Raw genomic sequence first — 23,450 nt, 5'->3', positions numbered from 1 at the left:
TTGTCAATTACTGCATTTCTCTGCAGCTCCAAGAAATACAAACAAACAAACAATTAAATACACAGGCTTTGGAAGCAACCCTTGAGAGCTACAGCAATTATCAACTCCTTAGATCCTTCATGTAGATGAATTCAGCTGGGATTGGTGGGATCCTCACATGCCACTTGTGTGGCTCAGGAACAGTAACATTCAGCACTTCCTTTTCCTTTGTTTTAGAGAATTACAGGACAGGTTGTGTGGTAGTGCAAATATAGCTGGTTGCTCTCCACACTGGTATCTTTTTGTACCGTATGTATAGCTTTGATAAGCAGCATATGTGTCTGCTTCCCAACTATACAGTGTTTCCACTCTGATCTCAGGAGTGTAGCTAAATCAATATATCCTTTGTGATGTGCAGATGGAAACAATCTCTAGAAAGATGCAATTCTGAGCTGTGCCCAGTATGTATTTTTTTTTGAGAGGTACAGCTGGTTTGTGGAAAGGTACAATCCAAGACCATATGTGAGCACACTGCTAACTCAGCCCAAGCAGCTTTATGCTGGTATTGCAGCCCCCCATGACCCTCAGCAGGGCCTCTGGAGGCTCCTTTGATGTGAAGGGAATTGCCAGGCAGGGTATTGCTTGACCCCCGAGGGGCAGAAGGAGGACAGCCTGTCTGTAGAGCCCCTCGTGCTCTGCTGCTTGCTGCCAAAGGCTCTGGCATCCCTCAGGACCTTGCTAGCTGCCCTTGATCAGGCTGCCACAAGGTGCTCTGCAGTCCTGCTGCCTGAGCTGGACTAGGTGCAGACAGGCCAAATCCATCTTAGAGTGGTGTGGGTAAGGTTTGTTGGTGCATTTCTGTCTACTGCTGCTAGTTACTGGACCTAAATCCAGATTTCAGATCTGTAACCAGATACAAGTTGAAATGTCCCCATATTCCATGACTGCTTGGGGTGACACTTGGAATCAGGTTCAATGTCCAAAGATGTCTGACAGACTCTAAGTTTCCCATCCTATGATCTAAGAGAATTAAATTTCTGGTAGTTATGCCCAATTGAAGCCCTCTGGATGCTAAATTGTTAACACAGACCTAGTAAACTCACACTGGCACTGTAAAAACTCTTTTGTTTCCTTAAAGGCTTGCCCTGTCAAAAATTATGTGATGATTTGAATTAGAATACGTGAAGACTTGGCAAACCATTCACACCTGTGAAAACACAGATTCTATATCATTACCTACACCATTAATGACATGCTCATAATAAAATATTGTGCAGGGCAGATGCCAGTAATCAAAGAAGAAAGACAAGTGGTTTTTGGTGAGACTCACCTCAGCTGTTAGTATGAGCTGTTTTCTTTCCATAGATGGTGCAGCAAGCCCAGGGAAAGAGGTGCTGTACTTGGGGTATGCTATGGGGGTGGCTGTAGGGGAACACTTGGGTGGCACCATGATCTGCCACGCTCCCAGCCTACAAACTGCACAGTGGATATGGGTGCTGGGGCAGTTTGCTAAGAAAACTCATGCTTGTTTGCACAGATTTATTCACAGATGCTTTAAAGTATAATTCCCTTGTGAAAGTCAAGCTGTGAACACCTGAGTTTTGGTTCCTCCCAGAGCAGTTTCACAAGAAACTTGTGCTTTCTCTCCCAGAGTGGACATTTTCCATCTAATTTTACAACCCAAAGTCCTCACTCCTATGCATAACCAGATGTCCATGCAGAGAGCTCTCCATGAATAAAAACTCTTGGGATTTCAGCTCACAAGTTGAGCTTCCAGTAACATACTGAAAGCAGCCCTGGAAAACTCACTTCTACCCACTGAATTTGGACAAATACTCCTAAAATAGTCTGTTCTCTTTCTCATGCCACTCTCGTCACCATCTTTAAATTACTAAGGGATAATTTTAAATTAAGTTACAAATACTTCCTAAGTACAAGAGCCCAGTACCATGTGCTGGAATCATCTGGGAGCTTCTCTTCCTCTTCCTTAGTTGTGAGGTGACGTGAGGTGAAATGAGGTGAAGCGAAGCAGGGAGGCCCAGTGCCATCAGTTCCCTCCCTAAAAAAGGTCAATGCAATCTGTCAGGAATCTTGGGACCACCAGGAGCACCTCAGGAGCACCACTCTGTGCCACACTGGGGGCCTTTGGGACCATACATGGATTGTTGTGTGTGTGTGTATAACAACTTTTAAGGCAGAATCCTTCAAATACGCCCTTCAGACCTTACAGGGAGTGTCCTTTGCCACGTGAGGAATCCCTTGGCCCCCTGAGAGGAGGAGCACATGTGGCAGAGGGGTCCTGCCCCTCCTGAAACACTGTGTGCCCCTGGGCAGGATGGTCCCCTTTGCACAGACAAGCACTGTGCTGTGACACAGTGACGTGGGCTTTGCAGGGGTCAGGCATCAATCAGCAGCAGGGCTCTGGCATCCCCTCACAGCTCTGCTGTTTGTAATATTTATTATCTGTGCTGTGATAATGCTTGAAAATGGATGCTTCTTTCTGAATAAAAGGAAAGTCGCTGCTAATATCTCAAGGATAAAAGCCTGTCTGGCTGGAAATCAGTACAGGGTGCTGAAAATGGGCAGAACAGCTGAGCCAAGCACAGTGGTCCCTGTCCCTGGAGAGCAGTGCATTGGTTCCCCAGAGGAGAGGCTGCTGCTTTGGCACTGAGACCGACCTCCCCTTCCTTTTGCCATGGCAAGCAGCAGTGGAAAACCCAACCTGCTCTCCAGCATGGACTGCCTGGGCAAGCCAAGCCCTGCAGAGCCTGGTCCTGGCTGGCCATGATGATAACCAGCTATATGTCTTCTGTTCACACCCTTACCATTGATTTGTCAGCTCTGTACCCTCTACCAGCCCAGCACCCTAAGTGCTCTTCCTTCACTTGCATTTGTTTGACCTTGTGGTCCTGTTCCTGGTATATTTACTGTGATGCAGCAGCAGGAGGTTTCAGGACATTTTAGGATGAAGGCAGTGAAGTGATGCTGTTATAGGACAGCCTATGAGGAAAGGTGCCTTACAGGACTCACATCTTTTACCCAAGAGGGGAGGGAAACACATCAATTTCTGTCTGAATTCATGGTGTAAAGGAACAGTGTGAAATGGCAATATTTTTGTTCTGTTGCCAAAATGTGAATTTTGCAAAATGTGAGTCTTGCTGTCTGAATGGTATTCAGTGTCCTTCAAGACACCAATTCAGTGATCTCAGCCCCCAGGACCATGTCCTTATTGGAACTGCCTGTCTGTGCATGCACACTCCCCAGCACAAATGCAAAAATCCTTCCCTCTAACTTGCAGAGCCTTGCAAAAACCTATGGGAATATCTGGTTTTGCATGCAAATATTTACCAAGAAAAAATGGATACTTTTCCACAGCTTCCAGTACAAGGCTTCTTCTGCAGAGAAACTGCCAGCTGTACATGCATGCTGGTTTGGCACTGGGACAGCACATTCTCTGGAGAGTGGAATGAAACCACAAACTCCTTTTGCTTATGGAGTAAACGCCTTTCCATGAAGCAGGTGAGAGCATGCTGAACGCGCTCCTGCATTCTAGCTTGGCTGTTTTCTAAATGTCATTTGAAAGTCTCGCCCCCTCCTCCCTCTGTCCCCAGTTTTATCCCTCTTGCAGGAGGCAGCCATCAGCAACAAAACCACAATGCAGGGCTTGGCTGGCTGCATGCATCCAGCAGCTGCTCTGTTCCAAGTTCTGGGCAAGCCACAGCTATCCAGATTCCCGCTTGTCCTATGTCTTCTGCCTCAGTTGCAGTGCAGCATCTTGAGCTAGAAGTACCACTAATTGACCAGCTTGGACAGGTTGCCAGCACTGCAGTACAGTCAGCCTGCTGTCCCCAGTTGTCTGTGCCTTTCCCCCCTTCACTACACTTCCAGCCCTTCCTGATCCAAAGCTTGTGACATCTTCCAAGTCCTCTTTGCATTCAAGACTCTGATTCGGCATGTGGTATGCTGTGCTTTTCCAGCAGGCTGCTTTTTGTCATTATCTCTCCACCCAAGTGAATGTTCAGGATGGGCATGTTCTTTCTTCAATTATTGCAGAGGACTATAGTATAAGCAATAAATGCTAAAGCCAGATTTTTCTAATACAAAACATCAAGCAAAATCTTTGTGTTCTCATATAATTATTCCAAAAGAGTTACAAGCCTGGAAATAAAAATGCACTACTCCATCTTAAAATATGAAGCAGTGTTTCCTTTCAGGATAAGGATAAGAATGTGATTTAAGTTTGCTTTATCCCATTTCTTCAATGTGTTGTGCTGACATGATTGTTCAAAGAAATTGTGCTTTTGGAAGGAAAAGGTTAAAGTTTGCTACTGATATTCATCAGGAGATGGATATTTAATCTTTAATCTCTTGTTCTAGGCCCCTACTTCGGATCAACTCATTATCCCGAATAAACGATGTGTCATTCCCATTATTTATGTTTCACTGCAGCCAAAGTATCTGGACCTCGTTTTGGTAAGCACCATTCATTTCGACCCATTCAGTATTAATCTCCCTTCTAACATCTTTCCTGTCCTATGTGCTGTCCCCTATTTGCTTTTATGTTTTCCGCAGAGTGTTTATAAAAGGATAATCTTTTACAAAGCAGACAGAATTTTTGTGTATAAACTGCTCTGTTTGAATGCCTCATTGATATACCATCTAAACTGAAGTGTTCAGCAAGATTAGTGCATCCACTGAGCCACTGAACTGGGTAAAAATATGGGAACTGCTCCTTTCTTTATAGCGAAAGAGGGTAGCTAATGATGCCATCTTCTTTTAAATAGGATACTTTTAGCAGATGGACTCTGAGAATATGAATACATTGCACAAATAAAAAATAATAAACAAAGGAGGTAGTTTATAGTGGCAAACAATAGGAGAAAAAGACACAAAATCTATATGTGTAAAGACCATGAGCCAGCTTCCATCTTAGTGAAACTGGTGTAAATGCAGAATAATTCAGTCAAGATGACGTGAATTAGTTGGGGTTTTTTACATCGTTGTCGCTCACATCAGGAGCTGGTCTCTTTGTACCATAAATGCCGACAATTTCAGCTAGGATAGGGACTTGCAATGCCTTGAAATGCAAATTATACTTTTTTCTCTTTCTCATGCTGATATAAACTTCCAGTGAGAGTTTTTTGAGCACCATCCCCTCTTTTTTGCATGAAATAAACAAATGAAGACTGCCTGGCACACATAATGTACGCTTATTTCGGCTGTTTCCTTTGCCGCGTGTGTCTGGTGACATCAGGTGCCACCGACACACCCTCGGAGATGCCGACATGTTATGTCAGAAGAACACAGTATGCAAGTGAATCTGTGCCCATATTCCCACATTTAGACGGGAAAAATCCCAAACAGACATGTGGTGGTATCATTTGAATGGCATAGATTCTTAAATACATTTGTCACGTTGTACACTTGCCAGCTCTTCTTTGAAGATGTAAACCACCAAAACACTCCACATTTTATCCATCATGACTCCGTCAACATGTAGCGCTGTTTAGCATGTTATTTTAGTTAAACTGCACTATTGTTGTCCGTCTATTGTGACATAAACTAGGATGGGTGCCCTTGCATTAAAATTAAATGAAAACTGTAAGAAAGTGTTAGGAAAAAGAAAACATTGAGAAAGTCGTGCCATTCATTTAACAGTGAATGAATGTGAGGAGAAATATTAGAGGAGCAGGAAGAACAAAAGGTGCCAGGCACCCCCAGTTCCAGCTTCAAAAGGGATCCCTCATGTTTACAAGAGGCTGCATGCAGGAAATGTTCAGTAGAACCTTTGGGGACTGTGTGTAGAGAGGGATGAGACCCCTCGGAATGGCTCCTCCTGTCATTTTTAATTCATCTCCCTCACTGACACAACCCAGACCTGACTTCTAGTAAGAAAACACTGTTCATGGCTATTTCTGGAGTCTGTCAACACCACTGCGGGGTTACTGAGAGCAGTTTGTGGGTTGGCGAGAGAGGTAACCCAGCTTACACACAGCTTACTGAGTTGTCACTGCTCTTTGGAGATAGTCCATGCAATTTAGTACACAGAAGCAGTTTCAAGAAAATAATTGCCTGTTCAGTCCTAAGAAGACTGTAGTAAGAAAATGAGTCTGTCACCTTCTGGTTTCCATTAGCTGAGGTTAAAATCTTCCTGTCATAGCTGCTATTCAATGCCCTGTGCTGGTGGGTGGTCTTGACAGGGGAGAGGAAAAACCGTATTTGGCACAAATTGGCCTACTTACTGGTGGGATTAATGTGGGACTGGGCTGGAGAGAGCTACTCTCTCAGTGCTAGGACCAATGCTCTCCAGACCTCTGAGCTCAGTGGTCAGATCTCTTGCAGAATCCAGTCCAGCTCCCACTGTGCTGCAGGGGGCAGATGCACGACAGTGTGAAACAAAAGAGATTTACTGACACATGCTTGTCTATTTCTGATGGTTTTCACCAGTGGAGGAATTAAATAGAGAATTTTCCTTGGAAAGATGATCAGACATGACCTTCCTGGCCTAAAAGTTTTAGTGACAGTGCACTGCTCGTAAGTGCAATATATTGCCTAGCAGTTTTGTGCGATTAACCTGGAAATCCCAAAGGAAAGAGCATTTCTGTAGACATCAAAATCTTTGCACAAGTGGTACAGAGATGATTTGTTCCAAGAGTCCCTGGCTCTAGAATGTGTCAGACTTACTGTGGATGTGTAGATCTACTGTATGGTGCACTGCATATCTCAGATGCATGATGTGGCGGCCCTGTCATTTTGTAGTCATCATGTTGGCAGGTCTTACCCAGACAGATTTTTCCCAAGCACCACATTCAAGTCAGTGAAGACTTAATGGAACAATCTTTGGAAAATAGCCATGAACAATTTTAGGTGCAGCAGTGTGGGGACAGATTTCTGGGTGATTTAGTGGCACTTAATTAGCCTAGTCTTGTCACTTTAACAGTGAGCCTGGCATGACCCCCACCAGGTGTTTGGTAGACAATTTTGTGGCTCTAGAACTGTGGGAGAGAGAGATAAAGGGAGGATGAGTGAGAAAGACCAGAGACAGATTGAAGGAGGTTCAACTGGATCCCAATAGATCTAATTTCATAGACATAGGTAAAGAAAAGAGTCTGAGACTCAATAATAAAACCTCTAAGCTCTCATGCACTGAGTGTCCATGCAGATCAACATACATGGGAAGAACAGAAATGGCTGCTAATCAGCATGCAAATATAAGACAAAAATAAAAATACACTTGAGAGATTATATGATTCAGTCCTATAAAATGATATGATGTGAAATGATTGATATATTATATGATTGATATATTATATGATTGATATGATATGATGATATGATGTGCCACCTTTGCAGCAGATGTTAGGTGCACCTCCAAGACATAGGGCTTGTTGGAACAGTCTTTGCCATAAAGAAAGGCTAAAATCCAGCACTTAAATACTCAGGTGGTGTACCTGTGTCCTCCCTGCTGATTAAATACCACCCTGTAAGGTAGGAGAATGCATGACTGATGTGGGTGGACTAAGCCCCTTTTTTCCATGGAATCCAGGTCATGAATACATAAAGAAGCAGGATGTTCATGTGGAGTCTGTGTGCCACCCTTTTTTTTTGTGGTGTATGATTGTGGATAGCAGGAGACAGACCTGGCTGTCACTAATGGAGATTACTGAGAGTGCTGGTTGCTCATAATCTGGGAATACACTCATATAAATGCTCAGCAATGCCTTAATTTGATACTGACCTGTACTGGCATCCCTGCTGCCACTGCCATGAGTTGTATTGATGCTCAGGATGAGGCAGTTCCCACATCACTCTTTCCACACATTGTCTTAAATATGCAAAGGTATTGACTAATGGGGGGGAAAGGAAGAGAGAATGCTGAAGTGACAGTGGATCATTAAAGAACCAGGTTATCCCACCCATTCTGAAGCATAAAATCAGTCAGAAGATGGTGTATTTTTAGGAGCTGGCTGTAGACACTGAAGCAGTATATCTTGTTGGTCTAAGGGTATAGCGGTCTAGCTCTAACATGATTAATGTCATGTCTCAACAAAAGGGATTTCCCACATTTATATCACTCAGATATAACCTTCCATAAATTTGATATGAGTAGCTGGCAAATGAAGCAGCCATCAAACACCAGTAAAAATATGTTTGTGATGCAATATACACTTAAAGAACCAGAGAACATTAGTATTCCAGAGGGACTCTTCAGGTACCCATAAAAATTGGATATTACAGAGATTCTGTCAAGGTAGGGAGGTTCAAACCTTAACCTGATGTAAAAAATTGCACCGTAAAATTTCTTTCTTATGGTGAAAAATCAAGATTTCACACTAGCAGCATGGTTGAAGTGAGTGCTGACCAACCAGGTGACTCCAGCATGCCTGGGATGCATTTGTTCTGTGAAGGACACATGGGAATCTTTTCCTTGTGGATTGGTTGGAGTTTTGCCATTGAGGGGCCAAGTCTCCCTGACTCCAAGTACACAGGGCAGCCTGAGAGACAGAGTATGACTTGGGCAGAGAGGGGTACAGACCTTCTTTGCATACATGAGGTGGTGTAAGGTGGAGTTTTGCATCCAGGGAAATCTCTTTAAGTAGGATTCCTTGTAGGGCACCATTTTTAGCTGCTCAGGCAGGGTGGCTCCATTTGAGAGTCCAGGGTGTAATGAGTGCAATTCCTTTTCAGGCACTCCAAGTGGAGAGTCTGAACTAACTTCTACATTAAGATTGTACTTTTCCCTAACACCCTTTTCTCTGCTTCCCCACAAGTACCTCCTCTGTAAATTAAATTAAGCTCTTCTGGTGGTCCCTCTTGGGATAGCCATCCCTGACCACTTTACTTGGAGAATAATTGGGAATGCTTCCTGCAGATGCTGTCTGAGCACACAGAAATGCCAGAGTGATAGACATAGCCTAAATCCCTAGACTGACAGACAGATAAAGATGGTCTGTCCCAAAATCTGCCTATCCCTTGTATCACCATGTCAAAATGAAGCAGAAGCCTTTCACACATCATCACTTCTGTTAGCTTAAGTCCAGATCCTTGCATCTTTACTCATGGCTAGTAATGTGTTACTGCACAAATCTCCAGAGCCCCTGTTGGAAGAAGAATATCTTTAAACCTGCAACTGGAATCTAAGTATCAAAGCTGCAACAATTCCTTAGCTGTGTTCAAGGCAGCACAAGTTAATTTAAGAACCAAATTTGTCAAAAGAGAATTATGCTGTTTACTTAACTAGCTCTTCCTCTGCCTATTAGTACTTTGAGGGCTCAGAAAAATACAAATGAATACACTTATAGCTCATTTTATTGTCCTCACCAAAGAATCCTGTTAGGGCTGGAAGGCAGGTTTTTAAATCCAGAACAGAGAGTTGTAATTGTGCTGCTTTATGTGCGCAGCCCAGGCCACTCATTTTGCACCCACCATTTCACTTCATGGTATCATTTCACTTATGGGGACATTTCTGCACATTTGAATACATCCCTACACAAAGTGTTTTGCCAAGTGAGATTTTTTGGACCTCATTTGGAAAGCCCTCAAAGATCTGGCTTTTGGGTTTCTTCTGAGTTCAGAAAAAAAAAAATCTGATGAAAGCTGAATCAGTTAACACCAAATTGGGTTGATAGGGGGATCCTTGTCTTCTCAGCTAATGGTATGAAACCAGATAAAGGGGTTGATCTGACAGCTGAATAGATTTCCAAAGAGAGGTCATTTTCTCCCATGCCCAAATAATATGATAGAGATATGCAAGCGTATGTGTGTGCCTTTCAACAGCAGGCAGAGTCTGAGAGCTTACTTATCTCTGAACAGCCTCTCTGGTGTCTGAAGTAAAGAATGCAGAGTTTCTGAACAATCAGGGAGCAGATGCATTTTCTGTTTCACCTTGAGTGACCAACCACACCAGGAGAACTTACAGCCTCATTCTCATTAGTGCTGTGTGTTCTCTTTGGGAACCAGAATGCTGCAGTGCTCAGAAAATGCTCAGCACCATGAAAGATTGAGCCTTTAAGTTTAACAGTGTTATCTTTGTAGTGCCTGCTCACAGTCTTCCGCTGATTACGTCACTCTGAATTTATTCCACAGCCATTGAAGCATTCTGATGCACTATTGTTCCTCTGGACTTGTCTCTGCCTTTATGAAAGTCCGTGGGGGGAAGAAATGGACAGTAAGCCTCTTTGGTAGACATTTTGGCTCCTTTGCACCAGCTGACATGGAGAAAAGCCTCTGGTCCTTCCAAATGGATAGTTTGTTTTTGAAGGACCTGATGACTTTACTCTTAATTTACTTCTGCAATTTTTATGGCAAAGTTACAATTCTCTCACAGTTTTTTTCTTCTTTTCTTTTCTTTTCTTTTCTTTTCTTTTCTTTTCTTTTCTTTTCTTTTCTTTTCTTTTCTTTTCTTTTCTTTTCTTTTCTTTTCTTTTCTTTTCTTTTCTTTTCTTTTCTTTTCTTTTCTTTTCTTTTCTTTTTTTCTCTTCTCTTCTCTTCTCTTCTCTTCTCTTCTCTTCTCTTCTCTTCTCTTCTCTTCTCTTCTCTTCTTTCTTTATTCAGTAGCTGCAAATGTGGAAGAAGGATTTTTGGACTGTATGTCTCTCATGGTGATCTACATTTTTGCCTGGTTTTGCTTTTCATTCTTCCATATATCATTTTTGGCAGATAGGGATTTTGCATGTTGCACATCACCTAACCAACAGCGGCGTCTTGATGTTTGGATGTGGAGGCTTTGAAACTTCAGAAAGACCTGAATTTCAGGAATACCTCAATCTTTTTAAAGGAATCAAGTATTCGGTTATTCACCACAGGAGAGGGAGGTGGAAGTCACTTGATTAGTAATGGAATCCAAATTGTTTAGCTCTAAATTAGCAGTGGTAGCTACTTGCATCTGAAGGTAGGGCAGTGTGAAATACGCTTGTGGTTTCCATCCAGTTTCTGTGAAATGCACCACTACCACTGCACACAGCATCACTGTTTGCATTCTCTCACACAATTTCAACAAAAAGGCAGATGGTCTGTTTTCTGACCCAGCTCTTGGGAGTTAGTGAGAGCTTGGCCATCAGTTTCAGTGGCTCTGGATCAAGCCTGAGTAGACAAGGAGCTTGAACTTCCCAAGAGCCAGGGAGAAACCTCTAGGGTCAGGGACAATGAGTGCCACAAAACATTGCACTGTTTCTATCTGTATTCGGGATAAGAATCTCAGTAGTTTTGAATCTGGTTCTGGAGGTCATTTTCAAACATGTCAATAGCTAGTGGAAAATAATTTTCTAGTGGATTACTCACAGCTAACAAAGTTCTGTATAGCTGGAGACCCACACATAACAGAACAGTCCTTCTGATAGAGATGTCTTTTAATCCCACTGACAGCAAAGCTATTACAGAATTCCATGGACGAAAAACCATGAAGGTAGAATAAGAAATGTAACCTTCTGACTTGTGAGTGGAACTGTATAATATTTTAAGTGGTGTCACTTCTGATGCTTTACTTTGAAACTGAAGGCAGTGTTTTAACACAGTTTGCATAATTTTCCCCTGTGTTTCTATGCTGAGCCATTACAGGACTGCTGTGATGGCCAACTGCTCTAGCCAAAATTGTTGACCTACACACTTTTTTAAAAGTGTACCTAATTTCTTCTACTCAGATTAATCAGGGGCTTTCCTGCACACAGAAAACTTTTGCTACATCTCTATGTTTTTTGCAGAAATTAACATCAAGTTAATGTGTTCAAGGCAGCAGTGGTTTGGGTTTGAAGGGACCTTAAAGATCATTTAGTTTCAACTCTCCTGCCATGGGCAGGACACCTTTCACCCCACTAGGCAGGGACACCTTTTACCAAGTTGCTCAGAGCTCCATCCAGCCTGGTTTTGAACACTTCCAGATATGGAGATTCCACAGCTTCTCTGGGCAATCTGTTACAGTGCCTCACCACCCTCATAGTAAGGAATTTCTTCCTAATATCTAATCCAAACCTACCCTCCTTCACCTTAAGACTATTCCCCCTTGTCCTATCACTACACATGAAAAGTCTCTCTCCAGATCTCTTGTATCCTTTAGGTACTGGAACGTGTGATAAGGTCTCCCCAAAGAGAGGAGGGCCTCCTGTGGCCCTCCAAAGAGAGGAACAGCCCCTGCTCTGTCAGCCTGTCTGCATGGCAGAGATGCTCCAGTCCCCTGAGCATTGTTGTGGCCTCCTGTGGACTCACTCCAGCAGGTCCATGTCCTTCCCATGCTGCAGACCCAGATGCAGCACTCCAGGTGAGGTGTCATGAGGGAAGAGCAGAGGAGGAGAATCACCTTCCTCAACCTGCTGGCCACGCTGCTGTTGAAGTAAATAGATAATAACTAAGTATAGTAAATAACTGATATGAGACTGACATAACTAGCATTATTTGATCAATTGTATTACCAAATTAAATGCAAAGGAGTTGGAACACTCCAGAATAATTGAAGTGGGTCACTGACACTCAGAATTACATAGGTGACAAATGGGAGCAGGTTGTCTCTCAGTGAGTGACTGTATGATTTTGAACAAGCATGTAGCATATGTATATTGCTATTTCCTATAGTGCAAATGAAACTGGTATGATTCTGTCCAGCACCTAGGAGTGGAATTATCCCTAAAGGAAGCCTTGTCCCTGAAGGAAGAGCCCTTTTCTACAATGAATTTTACTTTCATTGTGACATTTTGAAGGTACTACATGGTAATGACACATTGCTCCAGTGATTTTTGTACAATGTCTCTATGAGCTCTCTCCATCTGTCATGACAGCATTAGTCTTGGCATCTCTGATGAAAGAATCAAAATTAAAAGGGAGAACAAAAAGTCAATTTCTAATGGGTTCCAAACACCCATATCTTACAAGCGTGAATTAAATATTGTTCTCATCTTGCAGCCTTCCAGCCACATTACGTGGATAAAAACCTCAAAACAATTTAAAATTAAAAATCCTGTTAAAAGCTGAAATATATATGAAGTAAAATAATATTCATCTCTTTAAACTAACCTGTTGATAGGCTGTCAGCTGTCATTTGATTTGCACTTCATTTGAATTAATAAAAAGTAAACCATAAGCATCATGATTTACAGTAATATAAAAGCTATTACAAAGGACCTTCATCATAAGCTTCTTTGTCATAAAGCTATTGTATCTTACTTTCAATCACTAAACACTGTTAAAAACATTTCCTAATACAATACTGCCTGATGCAATATACAAATTCCTTTGCTTCAGAGACCAGCTACAGAGACAAATTGGAAGCTTCTTCTTGCATAAATACTTTTAAAAAAATGTCTTGTCACAGTGTCCTTCACCTTTTCTTGGGGTGCCACACACATGTGACACGTAGGATGCACATAGCTCAGGTTTACCCACAGCCATTAAAATACCTTTATGCCTCCTCCTTTATTTTAAATAACCCATGGACAAACAAGATCTAGTTACCCAAATATACCTTTTTTTTTTCTCCTATGGAAAGTGTCATGGACTTAATATTGATCTCAGTTTCATATCTCCTGTTAAAAATTATTTGTCCTCCTCCCAGATGTGCTGCTTTAAGCTGGAGTTGGTGGATGCTAATGCTACTTCCTTTGGGTTGTCCTCACACATGGTATGGAACAGTCCCTCAGGCTCTTGTCCATATTGTCTGGTCATGCCAGTGCCAGTTTCTCACAGGAGATGTGACCCCTCTGTCTGCCCCTGGCAGCACTCCCCAGGTGCCCACAAACAGGAATGCAAGGAGAGAACCTGGGAATACTCAAGCTCCACAGATCCCGAGGGCACACAAGGGCTGCTAACATCTCTGTTTATCTCAGAAGACACATCTTGTCTCCTTAGTGCTTTCTAACAAAGCTGTGGTCAGGATCTGCTAGTCCCAGCAAGAAGACCTGGCCCAGACATAAATAACTAACTTACCTCCCAGTGGGGCAAGAACTGTCTGGTGAGCTGCTTGCTGTGGGCTGGGTGAAATCAAAGCCATTTGCTTATACCTGGGAACACAGGGAAAAGTTAATTTGAGAACAGTTAAATGTGAACAAGAGTTTTGGAATAAATATCCTCCTGACATCCTCCCCAGCTTGAATCATCCCATGGTCCTACCTATGATGGATGGTACCATGGAGCAATACAAGTTTGGCACAGACTGAAAAAAACTGTCCAAAGCCTTTAGGATGTACCTGGCAGTGAAAGTGTGTCTGCTCCAGGGCTAGCACAATATCCTGCTCCAAGGCCATGCTGGTGGTCTTTTGCCTTCCAAGATTACTAGGGATTAGTTGACCATTCACTGCTGGAGGACATTGTGGTTGTCGTTTAGCTGAGAGGAACTTGTGCCCACAGCCACTGAGTACATAAAGGACCTGGTTTTGGCCTCTAGTAATTCAGCTATGTGCTTAGTGCACCAGGTAGAGGCTGAGTCCTGTATCATAATATACTTCAGAATTATTTGTAAAATTATGTGGAATTGTACTGTGATGGAAACTAAAAATATGGCAGTGGACTGACACTGAGGAGCACTGTCTTGCCGGTGAAGCAGGGAGTTTGCTTCCCCTTGTTTTGATTCTCCCCAAAGCCTCTTGCTTCTTTTCTTGTCTGTCCTCACAAGTCACAGCATGTCACGTCACAAAACTGATATAGCTGGGCATGCTACTTCAGGGTTTCAGCAGATCCTGTATTTGGAGTAGTTTGAAAAGTGTCTAGTGGCTTTGTCACATGATTTCTCCGTAGTGTGAGAGCAGCCGGCAGAGAGCCGTGAGCTCACATGTTTGGATGGCTTAGTTTCTGCACACAGATAACGTGAATATCTGCTTGGCAGTGTTTTCCAGCAACTGAACATTCCTGACGCTGCCTCTTTTCATCCTTCTGCTCCCCCTTCCTTAACAGCAGAATCAGCAGCTGTAACAACACATGGAGGACACTTGGCAGCTGCAAGACACAGATGCTGAGCTCTGTAATAAACTTCTCCTGTAGAAGAATCTGAGTGCTTTTGCTGGCTGCTTGTAAGTCCTTATTGCTGTCTGACTCACTAGCTCAACAAGCAGTTACAGTGTGCTGATGGCTGTTGCTAATCACTCTTGGACCAACCTAATTTTCCTTCCTGGTCCTTTAGGATGCTGCCATAGCCTGGTTTTAATAATTTGTAAGTGAATTGCATGCTTTGAAGGTAGACATTTAAGAATAAGGTACTCTGCAATGTTTCAGTGGGCCATTTCTTTTTGTATCTAGAGATAGGCAATAGGCCTGGTTTTGATCACAAGTCACAATGTGCAAACCAGAAATAACTTCACTGTTGTTAAAGGGGTATAGGCTGTTATAAAAAAAATGTGAGTGAGGTCAGGGGCAAAGGAGAGCTTTACATGAAGTCTGCATTACCTGCTAAGGAAATGGTATATCTTTAATATCTCAGAAAGCGGTGTTTGCTGGAATTGGTCTGTGATAAGGATGTAAAGACTCATGGCAGCAGGTTAGTGTTGGGATGAGCGGCGGGCTCATTTCAGACAGGACTTGCAGTGCTGTGTTTTAAGAAGCCATTGGAATCTGCAGCCAACGGCCAACTTGGAAGGTTGTGCTGGAGTCTAAAGAACACTGGGAAAGAAACCAGAAACTGATGCTTGTGGACATAAAGGCAGGAATTGGGCAACAAATCACTGTGGCCAAGACAGAAAGGAGGAATGCCACAAAGAAATGGCTGGAGACAGAAGCAAAGGAGAGCTGTAAACACAAGCACCCGTAGGTTAACCTTGATGTATAACACGAGGGGAAGTGATGAAGGAACACAAGAAAAGAGTGGCATGGTCAGTGATGGAGGAACGATGCATTTGGTCAAAAGTTCCTTCCATCTCTTTCTGGGGAAAACCAAAGTCATAACAGCAAAGATATGATATCAGTAGCACTGGGAAGGGAAGCACAGGCACAAGTAAGGGCATGGGACTGACAGAATGGACCTTGTATTCACTGACACAGGGCTAAAGGGACAGCTTTATGTGACAGGATTAGCAGGCAAACCAGTAGGGGCAGCATTGTGATGCTACAGACTGCATGATTAAGAATTAGATGAAGCCTTCTTCAGAAAATGGTAAGAAACTTGGTGATTGCAAGCTCTAGTTCACACGGGAGACTTGACCACCCTGGTGTCTGCTGGAGGGGCAGCACAGCAGGGTACAACCAATCCAGGAGGTTCCTGAAGTACTGGTGGCAACTTCCTGGCACAAGTAGTTGAGGAGCTGATGAGAAGAGGCACTCTGCTGGACCTCAGACCTAAAACCAAGGTAGAACATGCCAGGTAGGTGACAGATGGAGCATTCTTCTCTGCAGGGACTGTAAGATGGTAGAGTTCAGGATCCACAGGGAAAAGAACAATAGCAAAAAGCAGGATTAAAACTCAGGGTTTCAAGAAAGCACAATTTGGCCTGTTCAGAGACTTTCTTCAAAAAATCCTGTGGGTTACATCTCTAGAGACAAAATGGTCCAGAAAAGCCAATTTAAAGGTCATATGTTAAAAACAAATATCCTGACATGCAGGAAATCAAACAAAACTGGTACAAGGTCTGTAAGTATGAACTCCCGGTAAAACACAAACATGGAAAAGAAGAATGAAAGAGGTAGAAGCAGGGAGAAGTAACCTGTAAGGGAGAGAGAGAGACATCATCCAAGCATGGAGCTGGGCTTAGGAAAGCCAAAGCCAGAGTTGCATTTAGTGAGAGAGGTGAAAAGTAAAAAGAAAGGCTCCAGTTCTGAGGTCTCCAGTAAAAGGCAGAAATAAACATGCTGGAGCAAGTCTAATGAACAAGAAGATGATTAAAGAACTGAAGTATCTCTTATATAGATGAGAGGCTTAGAGAGCTGCCACTGTTCAGCCTGGAGAAGTCTGGGGGGAGCATGTCAATGTGTATAAATCCCTGATGGTGAGGAATAGAGAAGTGGAGACAGACACTTCTCATGTTGTCCATTAATAGAAGAAAAAGTGACAGGCACACACTGAAATGTAGGAAATACCATTCCAACATAAAATACTCTCTCTTGTTTATTGTGAGGGTTTTGAAATGCCAGCACAGATTGCCCAACAAAGTTTTGGAGTGTCCACAAAGCTCTCCTTTGTGGACTTATTCAAAACCCAACTGGACATATTCCTGGGTAACCTGCTCCAGCCGAGCATGCTTGGAGCAGGAGACGTGTCCAGGTCATCTCAAGAGGCCCCTTCCAGCCCCAGCAATTCTCTGAATGTGCTGTATAGGAACGAGCAGATCAGGCAAGTGGCAGCTGATGGGAAATAGTTCCCAAAGGGGACATCTCCATGGTATGTGGGAGAGGAGAGGGAAGAGGTTGAATGGGCAAGGGCACTGGCACAGAATAGGTGGATGCTTCATCCCAGGCAGCACCAGTGTCACCTTGGCAAGAAGCTACCACCTAATCTATGCCTGAGGAGAAGACTCCTGTTTCCACTTCAGTTACCCCTGTCTCCTTCATAAGACTGACATTCACAGAAACATTTTTTAACTGGAAAAGGACAGTCCTATTTCTAGTTTGCACAGGAGATGTTTTCCTGTGACCTTTTTTGTGTCCTTGTACTCTAGCATTTGAAGACAAACAGCTGTCCCAAGCTTCAGCTGGAGAAGGAAAAGGAAGACACCATCAAGCACAAATGTTAGTAAGTCACTTTTCCTCTCATTGTCTGGTGTATCTAGGATGATTTTTAACCTTAGAAACAGTCATCTCTCTGATGCCCTTATTCTTGATGTTATTAACTAGTATTAGACATCAGTATTTAAAAATTCTTTCTTTAAGCTTGAGCCTTGTTTCTCTTGATATACAGTAGAAACTGGTGTGCTTCTTTTGTGTCTGCTCAGTAAATGTTTTGACAAATAGCTATCAACACCAAATTATATTTTATGTAACAATTGGTATCCTGTAATTTTATAATATTCAAGAATTCTGGATCTAAATATAGTATATCAACATTTAATATTACAAAAAAAAATCTCAAATTTCTCCAAATAAACTAAAGGTCAGGCACAAGAAAATGCAAACCTTCAAATAATAGGACTTAAATATCTGTTTCAACAGTGTTTTCATGCTGTCTGCTTGCTTGAAAACATGTGAAATATTTATTTTTAGTTGATATTATCTCATTATTGCAGGTTTCCTTTATAACACGGCTCATTTCAGGTGTTAAAAAAAGCCTAGTGATTTTTATCTGAGTTTCAGATTTTCCAGTAGTGATCAGTCAAATATGTAGTGCTAGTTAGAACTGATGTAGCAAACTAGTTTGGTTTTTTCTTTCATCACATTGGTTGTCCAGCAGGCAAAATGTGTTATGACAATCATCTCCGAGATGCAAAGATAAATGTGAAAAAGAGCCAAGCTCTGTTGCAACTGAGGTATTTTGTTAAGAAGCTGAAGGTGACCACTGAAAGCTTCTCACTCCTGCTTACATAAAGAGTGACAACACAAAGACTCCCAGTCTTTTACTAAGTAGGCTCTGATTTGAAAAGTACAGTGTGAGACACATTTTAATCCATGTGAGTAGCCCCACTGAGGTATCAGTGTGGTCCACCAGAATCACAGGAACAGGATCAAAGACTACAAAGAGGGAAGTTTGGAACTCCGGAGGATTTGCTTATCAAAATCAGGTGCCTTCCACCTTTAATTGCTACTGGAATAAATGCTTAGAGCTTCCTCTTATTATCCCTGTTCTTTTTTCTGCTCAGGGAGAGCTGTGTCTAAGCTCGTGGGTCCAGGCCATGGCAGGATGCAGGGTCACACTCCCTCCCTGGAGCAAGGAACCCAGTCCCACTGAGCACTCAGAATTCTCCTTTTCTGTAGAGACCTGGCTGCAGCCTGGGATTGTACCAAGACCTGAAGGAATATTCTGGGTCCTTCAGCTTAGATGCAGCCTTACAATCTCCTCTGTGAATGAAGTGTCTAGTTTGCATTGCATGAGTAAAAAGTAGTGAGTAGTGCATGTGCAGGGAAAAATTAATTTAATCCTCCTACAGAGGGTTAAATTGATTGATTGGATTGAAGCTATAATGACCTTTGGGGTCTCATCTTTATTGTCTGTAGTCATACAGAGAAGTAAATTAATGAAAATGAAGGGTTAGCATTTTTCAGACAGAAGAATAGCAGGAGGGTGATAGACACTGAACATGAGGCAGCACTAGTAAAGGAAAACTACAAAGGAAGCCATGAAAGAGTCTGGTGGTGTATACAGAGAGACAGGGCTGAGGGAAGGGTGTTGGTGGATGAGATACAATAATGAGGGGAAGCTGTTTGATCACTTGTAGCTCCTGGGTCAGTAGCAGCTGCACCTGCATCACCCCTGGGCTCCCTGTGCGCTGGCCAAGGCAGTGGCTGAGAGTGTCTGCTGCTGGGCTGCCCTTCTCCAGTATATCACTGCATAAATCAAACATCTGGGCTCCAGAGAGACCTTATTAGTGCTAAACAACCTTGATTCAATTATGCTACAAGATGCACACAAGATGGTATCTTTTGTACACTCTTGCTCTGTGAAGGGCTTATAGGAAGTATGGCACTGGGGAAGGGAGTGGAGAGCACGGAAACTCAATTATTCTCTCATTTCCACAGTTGGTGCATTGTAGTACATAAAGGGGTGCTGGCTGAAGGGTTTGTATCACCTAATGCCAGGGATAATCTGAATGGTTTGTGTTTTGAAGGTTCCTCATTCTCATATGCTCCACAAACACTGTATCTACGTAGGCAAAATAAAATTAAAGCCTGACTTTCTGCCCTGGGATTTGAAAGTCAACACTTGACTATGTGGCCAGAGCTACTCATTTGTGCTTCTTCTGCTGGTTTGAAACTCTCTTTTCTTTCCTGACATTAGACAATGGATGGGCAAAAACCTCGGCAGCAAAGATTTTGCAAAGAGCGGGGGGGTGCGAAGTGCCCTGCCCGGGCCAAATTCCACACCAGATAATTCCATTGAGGCGCTGGTTTCAATTGGGCATCGTTATCTGAGTTTCCTGTCCCCTGCTGCAGCTCCCTGCGACCCAGCAGCTGCTGCTTTCCTCTGGGCCAGGCCTGGCTGCGAGTCACACTGGGGCTGCAACATCCCCTCCCAGCTCACAGGACTTACATGGAAAAGAAGCAAATTGTGGAAAGTGCGTGGAATTCCTCCGTTGAAATTTACATCTCCTATTTTTGAGTATTTTTTTTTATTCTGCTATGGAGAAAAGTCGTATTTTAGAAACTTTCTGGTTGTTTCTGCAGATCTGTCGTTCATTTCCATGGATACAGGAGTGGTGTAAGGCAGCCAGAACTGTCAATTCCAGCCACTCACTGGCTGCCCAGTGAGCAGTGAAAAGCTGCTGAAGTCATTAGGATTTTACACTCGAAAATAACACAACAGTTTGAACTTTCCTGGTACTTTTCAATCAGGAATCCCTAGGTCTGGTAAGGGAGCTACTGCTATAAAATAATTAATTAGGTGTCATAACAGCTTGGTGAGTGTGTTTGGAGGACACAGGGGCTGGGAAGTGCTGCGGTGACCCATTGAGGGCTAACCCAGGAGCTCATGGCATGGGCAAGAAGACCCATCTGTCCTGACACCCTGAGCTCATCCCTGAATGTATTAGGTGTAGATCACCTACAAATCAGGTTATGGAAATATACCCATCGTTATTTTCTTAATGACAAAGCATATTTATTTTTTTTTTCCTCCTGATAGTGCAAGACATCTTTGATTTCTCCATCAGCAAGAGCCATCAGATATTAGAAGGGCTGCATTCCTGCAGGATATGGCATATGCTAACTGTTCATTGAATGGTTTTCCCTGTCCATCATGTTGAAATCCTCAGTCAAGTTCTTGCTAGCTTTTCTCTAAGGATAAGACTTCTGCCACTGTGACAGGCAGATTATTCCACAAAGATGTGAGATCACATGCCATTATTTTCTCTGATCATTAAGCCATTTTTTCTGGGCATTTCCAGCATAAAATGTATCTTAACTGTATTTCAGGGAATGAAAATAAAGAGAGAAATAGAGGAAGGAATACTTTTAAAATATATATACAAAGTCATTACAGCATGCTCTAGTTTTCCATGTTTGATTTTTCAGTATACTCACCCTATTTCTCAGCTTTTAATTTCTGCTCTGTGAGGTGACACACTTTAAGTGATGACTCTCCCATTCTTGCACATAATCCACTGAAACAAACAGATCTTTGCATGTTAAGCAATTGTTTGAGGTAATTAAAGTAGGTGGAACTGGGCCCATCACAATTTACCTTCTGTGAATCCTCATTTTCTCTTCCTAAAGGACCCTACAGGTGAGCGACTGCATGTGTTTATGAAAAGATTTAAAGAGTTTTGATAGTAGGCACTGTTGAAGTAATTCTCAACTCAGCTAACTTGCCATCGTATTTCCCAATTTATGGGAAATATACCTGGAGTTTTTCACAGCCTCTCATAATTATTATTTATCAGAGTCAATCCCTGCAAGCACTGATGGGGTTATGCAAGTCACTTTTACACACAGCCAGATTGCAGAGTCAGGTCCAGAAAATTATGGTAGCATCACCCAAGTATCCTCTGCCCAAGCCCACTACATTATCTTCTTTGAGCCATTCAGATGGATAGTCAATAAAATTGGACCAAACAGAAACAATAATGGTACCCTACAATTAACCTCTTTCTGATCTCAGAGGAAGCTCTATATTATGACCCTTAACAAAGACTTCATCCATAGCCCTGTGATTATGTATTTACCTTTACAACAGTTTATGAGGGACCTTACAAAAAACATTTTTAAAATTCAAGTAAATTAATATTTGGTAGATCACCTTTATCTAATGGTCTACTAACTTTTTCCAAAACTTTTTCCACATTATTAATTGGTTTGGGGAAGACATGCCAAAAAAAATTTCAGAAGTATTTTGATAGCTACTGCAGAGGTTTAGCTGAGCTCTGCTTGAACTAGAACAGTTCTTCTGTCTGTACTTAGGAAATCTTTATTTTCTGGCATCCGTCTTTTCAGGTTAGCCGCTAGTTCAAGGTGGAAAAGATAAGCTGCAGCATCTCGAGTGTGCTGGTGTTAGCTCTTGGGAAGTCAAGAGGAAGGAAATAACAGTCCATAAAGTTTTGATTGCTTGGAAAAGATGTTTGCTGAGAGTATGAGCAAGGCCAGCTGCAAAGAACTCAAGCATGAGTAGAAGCAGTGCTGCACTGTCTGCTCACTCACTCTAGCAATGAGTGGACAACATTTCATATTGGACATTGACTAAAGGAACACTGTTTTTGTCAGGCCTATTAGGGTCTGTCTTATCAACTTTTTAGTTAGTGGAGGTTTCACTTTAAAAATGGATAGAACAGCATGATCCAGGATGGTGTGGCAGGGAATGTTTTGGCAAAAATAGTGGCACTGAAGAAGTAAAATAAATGTGCCATGCTCTATTCCTCCCCCAATTTTAAAATATCAGCATTTTGCAAGCAATGGGCCATATGCTCCCAGGGCTTGCAAGCCAAAAAGTATAGCAACTTACTACAAAACCACTCTCCAAATTCTACACACAAGCCAAAACCTCCTACTTGGTATTCTGCCGTCATGCCAACTTGCAGAGCAGAGATTGGGCCTGAACAAGGAGATCTGCAAAAGAATCCCAGGTTCTGCACATCCACACATGGAAGGGAGAGAGAGGCTGGGGCTGACTGGGGCTGGAGTCAGGACACTTATCCTGAAAACTCAGCTTAGGTAGAAAGGAAGATAAATTGCCACTGATGGTGAGCACATGTTTCCGGGTCAGAATGCCCCCTCTCCAGAGAGGGAAGGCACCAAAGTCTGCTGGGGGTATTTCTGCTGGGCTTGCTAGGAAAGGAAATAGGAATATGGACCTGAAATCCTCATCCAGTCCATGCACTGGCAGGAGCATGGCTCTTCAGCATGACAGGGTGGCTGCAGGGGCTTTGGCTCCACCACCCTGCATGCCCTGGTGCTCAGAAATAATTAACTAATGCTGAAACCAGATTCCTGAAGAATAGTAGTGCTGCCAGGGATAAACAGGTGCTCTTTACCTGTACCTCACAGGACTGTTGGTCTGTCTGAAGCAGAGAAAGAGAGCTCTTTGGCCAATAATCTTCTGGGTGGCAAAGCAAGGCAAAAGTTAGTCCCATCAATTTATTTTCAGCAGTAATCTACATTGTACTGTGGCAAGATTAATAATGTCAATGTGTGCAAGAACTGGATGGACTTGTGGATATTGTCTGAAACCTCAGAGGGCTGTTTATTCACAAGTTCCTTCGCCATTTGCTACAAGGCTCTCCCCTATTTTCCATACTCTATTTCTCTACGAACACCTGGAGAGTGCTTTATATTTCTCTAGGATGATCCCTGTGCTATTTTATCCATTGGCTAGCTCAGACCTCTTCCTTCTTCTGGCTAAAACATTATCTGCTCTTTGGTAGAGATTTGAAGCAGTACAGATAGACTCACTTTTTCTGAACATTTTTTGTGGACCTTATACAACA

The 23,450-nt window shown here is 42.7% G+C and overlaps 1 long non-coding RNA gene across 2 annotated transcripts in view; it reads left to right on the top strand.

The window, feature by feature from the left end:
- The window catches only part of LOC146768044 (uncharacterized), a 46,416-nt gene extending 23,520 nt beyond the window's left edge, over positions 1–22,896 (top strand). The window contains exons 3-5 of one of the 2 annotated variants that reach the window (XR_014954020.1): positions 3,355–3,498; positions 4,357–4,452; positions 17,544–22,896. This is a non-coding gene — a long non-coding RNA (uncharacterized LOC146768044). Of the gene's footprint in view, positions 1–3,354; positions 3,499–4,356; positions 5,605–17,543 lie in introns of those variants that run through there. The other variant, XR_014954019.1, reaches the window with a different exon arrangement.
- Positions 22,897–23,450: the final 554 nt, after the last annotated feature.

The sequence above is a fragment of the Lonchura striata genome, chromosome 3 (genome assembly GCF_050655825.1).
Source record: "Lonchura striata isolate lonStrDom1 chromosome 3, ASM5065582v1, whole genome shotgun sequence".
In the NCBI taxonomy this organism is placed as follows: Eukaryota; Metazoa; Chordata; class Aves; order Passeriformes; family Estrildidae; genus Lonchura; species Lonchura striata.
Note: the sequence above shows the minus strand (reverse complement) of the source record. Positions and strands in the feature narration are given on the sequence as shown.